The following is a 7281-nucleotide window of genomic DNA, read 5'->3' as shown; positions in this document are numbered from 1 at the left end:
TGTTAAACCTGCAATTCCTAGCCATGTGGTTTGGTTTATTACAGGTATAACAAAGAAACTCAGAATTGGAATTCTGTCCATTTCTTGATGGGTGTTGGTTCTTGTTTTGGTTAGGCCTTCCTCCTTTCTTTTGGTTCGGGTTAGGTTTCAGGTCATTCTTCTAGGTTTCAAACTAGGATGAGTCTTATTTTTAGAAACAATGAGAATCTCTTCCTTCTTATCTTGTTTCCGAGCTTCTTCCTCAACCCTGAGCTTAACAATCAAACTTTCAAGAGAAAATTCTTTAGTCTTGTGACGCAAAGTATTACGAAAATCTTTCCAGCTAGGTGGTAACTTGTCAATCATTACAGAAATTGAAATTATTCATCAGTTTTCATACATTCGGTCATAATTTCATGGTAAATTTTTTGAAGTTCATGAGCCTGTGCAACAACTGACCTATCATCCACCATTTGGTATCTCAAATACCGGCTCACAACATACTTCTTTGAGCCAGCTTCCTCGGTGTCATATTTTTTTTGTAATGCATCCCACACATCTTTAGCAGTTTCAAAAGTTGAATAATACTCATATAAATCATCAGATAATGCGTTAAGAATGTAGTTTTTGCAATCAAAGTCATCATCGACCCATTTGTCAATGGCCTTCTGTTTCTCCTCAGGAGTTTGAGAAACAATGTCTTTGGCACCACTGATAGGAGGTGGATCAGTAGCATCATCATCAGCATCAGCAGCAACATCAGCAGCAGCAGTCTTATCAGCAGCAGGTTCCAGGGTTCAAGGATGAACACTCGACACAATCATATGCAGCTTCATGAGTTTGAGATAAAAGAATATCTTCATCTTCCATCTTCTGAAATGCAGCCCTTCAAATTTGAATGGCTTGTTGGTATCATCAACGCGCTTGTTTTCAACCTCCCTAGCAAAATCAAATACCTTAAAATTGTTGGAAACAGTGAACAAATAATGAAATGGAATCTCAAACAGCTGAGTCGCGGACTAGGTCGCTATCTTTAAGGTATTTCGCGACTCTGCCTCTTTGATTGTGCTAGCAGTCAAAAATTGTCGAAAACCTATGGGATAAAACAGCTGATACTCTCTTTGTTCGATTTCTCTGCACCTTCAGAGATCGAACCAACTCTTACTCTTTCTAACACTTGCTCAGAATACAAAATAGATGAAAAACTAATATATTTTTCATCTTCTCCAGAAACTGTTCTTTTATAACTCATAGGAAATCAATACGCTTTTAATGAAAATAAATTTTTCAATAACTGCCCACTGAAATTCCTATAAAATAAAACGGTAACAATATAATTACCAAAAATAATAGAATTAATTAGGGAATATTAATTTCAAAAAACGTTTTAGAAATCAATAATCAAACCTGCAAAAAATCAGTTTCTGAATCACCAGACCTCCCAAGGCCCCAAGGCCCCGCTCTCCCGGATTTTTTTAAATAATAATATAGATATATATAATATACCTAGTCAAATGCATGGGGTGAGACTTGAACCCAAGTCTATAGTGTGGGATCCCAAAATAATACCACCACACTATCTCTCTAAGTTTGGTATAATATTACAAAAATATGTTTTTAAATATACATACCTCAACAGAAACTTAGGGTTTTGTGGTGTATATATAACATTGGATTGAGCCAGAGTCGAGATACGGAGAGCCTAGGAGAGAATAGATACTGCAGAATCGAAAATCATAAGTTACAGAAATATTTCCTGCTGCTGCTCAACCAAGAACACGAAGAACAACACCTGCAAAGTACAATCGCAGAAAAGTGTCGTTAATCAACTACAGAACCTTTATATCGTATACAGTATTGGTTGCAGTAGATCTTTCGCAGCTAAACTATTGTAACGTCTTGGTGGCTAAACATCTTTAGCGACTGGAAATCATTGTAAGCAGAATTTTATTATTTTTAATACAATGATTAATCAAGTTTTCTTCAATTTTCGATTCATGAGTAGCTAAATCTCTTTTCTAGGGTTTTGGAAGAAGCTATTTGTGATGCGTAATTCTTAGTAATTATTTTCTTTGACATAAATACTCCAATTTTGTGCTTTTAAATTATTAAAAAATTTCTCTTCTTTATATGCTTCGTGAAAACTGTTTTGGGCAGTTTAAATACCGTCTTTTATAAGCGAAGGAAAATTAGGCCTTAGAATAGTGACGAGAGTCATAAAAAGAGCTTGTAACGTTTTATCTTCCAAAGCATGAGATTGGGTTCGAAATTGTTTTGAGCAAACTAGGAGTATTTTGTCAAAGGAATTGTTATTGAGTTTACAAATATTAGAAGTAGTCGAATCCAAAACCCTAGAATCATTTCTCCTTGATAAACCAAAAATCAAAATTAATTACTTCGTCTTAGTATTTTATTTTATTTGTCTTAAACCCATCCTTTATAAAGTTCGAGCAACGAATCCTTTCTTACCACTTGTAAAAACTGCATCATTTGACAACTAAATTTGATAACAATCTTGAGATACCAACATTTGTGAGTTCGACCGAGCAATGCTCTAACAATCTGCCCCTTTGTCAATTTGAGTGGAAAAACTATCAGTACATATGGATTAAAAATAAAGCTTCAAAAACTCCTTGAATATATCATGATTGATTTCATTGGTTTCTTCAACTCCTTGAATTCTTCGTTACTTCAAGTTGCAATGATTCTGAACATGTTCATATCAGCATCATTGTTGTTAAAGATCCGTACCGATACCAACTTTGAAAACAAATATTCTCAATCTTCGTTATACAAAAATCTTCTCCAAAGTTCAATTGTATCACAACTTCGAAGTAATACTACGGTGATATGTTTCTCCCCGTTAATCATTACTTACATCTTTTGCATAATAGGTGAAACCTATAGATATTGATTCGCTCCCCCTTACATAATGATACGTAAACCATATGTATGTAGTTCAAAATTACTAATTAATTCTCCCCCCTTTTTTGTCAATAAAATTGGCAAAGGTACGAAAATCATGGGATCGTAATGAGTACAACCAAAAGATACTTCAAGATTTAAAGGAATTACATATCAACTTTAATTAGATAATATCATATAATATGAAATACTTAGCGCTCATGTAGGAGATTTAAGATTCAAGTATTCCCTGTAAATTCCACAACCACACACCAAAGATATATCAATTAAGCACAAGTTCATTTAAGAATTCTCCCCCATTTGGTGTCATTCCCAAGAGAACAACATGAGTGACCTTACTTTAATGAAAAATAAAGATTTTGTCGGATATTAACAAATCACATGGATTTGTATCCTGAACATCGACCTAAATTAATCTCAACGCCAGTTACGAACAAAGAGACAATTTTAATTGGTATGACTCAACATAAGAAAATCTTACGGAGTGTGTAGTGCGGTAATAACACAGAAGTGTGATCACAAGTAGATCGATACTGCGAGAATTTCTTACAAAGTTTGTTCTATTTTTAGTTTATAAAAAACATAATAAATTCAACTTTTGAGCATATATGAAATATCAGTTCAATTTACAAGAAGTAAAGGACACATATATCTTATAAGAATTTGCAATATATTAAACCAATAATGATTACATACTAGTAAGTTCATCTTCCAAAAACTCTAGAATTTAAATAAATAAATTTAAAAACATACAAGATGAAAATCGTTGGAAATAGCTCGTGTGATCACAATATTTGCTACCAAATCCTAGTTATCCTTCTCAAAAGCAAGAATAAATTCTCACAAGAAGTTTCTTGGAAAATAAAAAATTATAACTCATCATTTTCTTCATACCTTTCCAAAACTCCATCATAAAATGTATCATTGATGTCCTTAATCCACTTGACTGTTGAGAGGTCATGCTCATGAGTTAAGACACCAACCTTCCGATTGACGATGCGAGCAAGTTGTCGAGCATTTGTGCATTCAGAAATCAACTTCTTATGGTATCATATCAAGACTTTTTGCTTTTCAAGGATTTTGGTTTGACCATCAATAAGAAGATTTATTTTCAATTGTAGATTTGCAATCTCAACCTTTGAGTCATTCTGAGAATGATTCAGATCTTTGATGGACTATGCAACCCAAGAGTTTTGCTCTTTTCTCTCAGCCATCCTTTTCAATAGAGATCCCTGAAACACAATTCTTTCTTATTTGACATCTTCATCATCAACATCAATGGCTTCATGAGGTCTTTTTGAGCTTTCTATCTTTTTAGAATTATATGACTCAACTATTTGTTAGGGTCAACACAAGAGTTTTTTCAAACAAATATGAATTCTTTATTCATTTATCGATGGATTTATCTGTAAGCCCTAGCAGGGTACGTGAATCGGTACGCAAACATTAGTTCGTGGACCGAATTCGTTCACTGAGAGATTATAATGAGTATTCATCACAATAAAACTTTACTTAAATAGTAATTGATCTCTTCGAGTGTCAATAATGCATTCTTAGCTCTATAAATAATGATTTCCATACGGATACATCTTTAGAGCACATGGACTATTAACACTTACTTCATATAGGAAATAACAAAAGTTCAATAAGACATTAAGGAGACAGGCTCAACTAAAATATTATATGTTACTTTTGTAGAAAGAGATTAAAATTAACTACATAAGACTTGATCAATCTTCATCATTCATATCAAAATTGATATGAATGCATTCCTTGTAACTCTCAAGTTAGTTTCAAGGACTAATGTTGTACCGTTAGGTTACAGAGTGAGACACAGTCTCACCAGGTGTATCACCAGATGCACTGAGGTTTTTCATGTAATGATTTCTCTTTTTTCTTCTAGTTCGTTTCCCTATAGAAGATTATGATGAGCTTTCATGTTTGCTAGACCGATTAATGACACTTGATAGTTCTGAAGAATTTCTTGAGGTAAGTCTAGGACCTCTTGAAATTATTTTCAAGGAATTAGAATCAGGGACCCAATTCTTTGAGGAAAAACTACCTATCATGCCCTCTTTATCAGTAGGAAGTCTGATACTAGTAATGTTCTGTGACACTACGGAGTGAGGATATCTAGACTTATGAAGGTTTCGAGAGGATTTCTTGATATAAGTATTTAAATTTTCTACAGTGTTAAGATCGATTGAAGATGCAGACAAATTTTTCATTTCTTCAATTGCAAAAGTGAGCAATTTTTTAAGTTTAGTAATTTGTTTTCTTCTTCTGAAGCACTTCAATGCAAGATGACCTTCTTTACCGCAGTGTGAACAACTTCATGGATTATCTAGAAACTTAGTTTATTCATGATCTCTATCGAATGTATATACTGATTTTCTACGCAATTGTTTCTACCAGTTTCCTTTCCCATAACGGAGTTCTCAATACTAGGTAATGTCTCTGAAGGTTCAAGGAAAACATCTGGTTTTGGGGATTCTTTACTCATAAGTGCAGAATTATCCTTTTTAAGGAGTTTATTCTGTTCCTGAGATAAAAGAAGGTTAGATTCGACTTTTTCCTTTTCAACATGAAGTTCATTCATTTCTGATGAATGAGTCTCAATTAGATGTTTCTCATGTATCTCGTTTTCCTTGACAGCATCCTCCAATATACTAACCTTTTCTCGTAGTATGTTAGTTTCTTGAATAAGTTTTTAGATATCGTCATGGACATATTCCGTCATGTTAATGAGATCACGTTCTCTATCTAAAGACTTTTCAAGGTCATTAATATACTGAGCGTTTTTTTTTCAAGTTCTTTAATTCTGAAACTTGAAAATCGTTATCTCAGTAGCCTTTTTTAAGCTTCTGGTTACCTCCAATTCGGATTCTGACATGAAGCCATTTGTGTATTTGGGAGTAGTATTATCAGATACTGACAACATAAGCTTATATCCTCTTGATTCAGAAGAATCAACTAAGGTGTTATCCTATGAGGTAATCCCCAAATACTTGGCGTAATCAAAATCAATAAGAGACATGTTTGTACGTGAATATCGATTCCTAGAGATTTTCGAACACAAATTTATTAGGCCTTAAACGTGTTTGCCTGCTCTGATATCAATTGAAAATGCGGGGGGTACCAAAGTACACCACCCATCTTTTTTTTAGGCAACCTATATGGACAAACTTAAATACAATTCCGAGAGTTCAACTTAATGAATCTCAATCAAGGAATAATATTTAAAGTTATATCTTTTTCTTTCATAATCAGAAAGTTTACAGAGACAAGTCCGTGAACTTGATTTACGTGTGAGAGTTCTTGGACGATTCCAAAGATCAATATCCAGGAATCAATCAAGTCGTATCCAACAAACAATGATGAATGTATATACTTTGATTGATTTACTTACAACCTATGATATTTCAATTATAAAGATAAATAATATAATGCGGAAAATAAATAACACGGACACCAGAAATTTTGTTAACAAGGAAACCGAAAATGCAGAAAAACCCTGGGACCTAGTCCAGATTTGAATACCAAACTGTATTAAGCCGCTATAGACACTATCCTACTACCAATTAACTTCAGACTGGAATGTAGTTGAGACCAAATTAAACCCTCGCAGCAATTCAGTTACAGTCGCGTTCCTTACGCCTCTTGATTCCCAGTAGGACTCCGCGCAATTGATTCCCTTAGCTGACGTCCTTTACAGCCTAAGAGTTGCTTCAACTCAATTGAAGACTTTAAATCAATCTTCCTCCTACAGATAAGCCTATATGTGTGATTTCCTTTTTGACCGTAGATCAAGGTGAGACTGGAAATCGATAGCAATAGACAAAGTCTAGCTAACCTCAAAATCCGAATTTATGCTTCCTGAAGAGCAACATAGATTATTATTAACCTTACAAGTATTAAACCTGTGGAATCACAAAGTCTGAGAACTTTGCGATTTCTATCTATCTTGTTTGAGTGAGTAGCTCAACAATCAAAAAAATCAAGATACACGAACTATCAAGATAAAAGATAGTTGGACCTAGCTTCACGAATCCCTATGAAGTTTTTTTAGTTGTTAAAACCTAAAAGGGTTTGAAGGAGGGGACGACCCAGTTGCTTGAGGTTCCTTTTATATAAACTTTCAAAGTATAGGTTGCTTTAGGTTTAAGCTAAGATAGCTTTGTAACCAAGCGAACAATATTCATCGTTAGATGAATCTTTGAAATGTGATTGACATATCAAGATATACACTATGGTTAGGATGAACTATAATCGGACTGTGTATAAAGACATTGTTCATGAACAATTAGCTGAAACTAGCCGATTGAACTATATGCTTAATCATTTTCTTATAACACTTAAGACTTTAAGTTTGAGTCA

The sequence above is a fragment of the Papaver somniferum genome, chromosome 9 (assembly GCF_003573695.1).
Source record: "Papaver somniferum cultivar HN1 chromosome 9, ASM357369v1, whole genome shotgun sequence".
Lineage (NCBI taxonomy): Eukaryota > Viridiplantae > Streptophyta > Magnoliopsida > Ranunculales > Papaveraceae > Papaver > Papaver somniferum.
The sequence above is the reverse complement of the archived record's forward strand: the minus strand, read 5'-3'. Positions refer to the sequence as shown.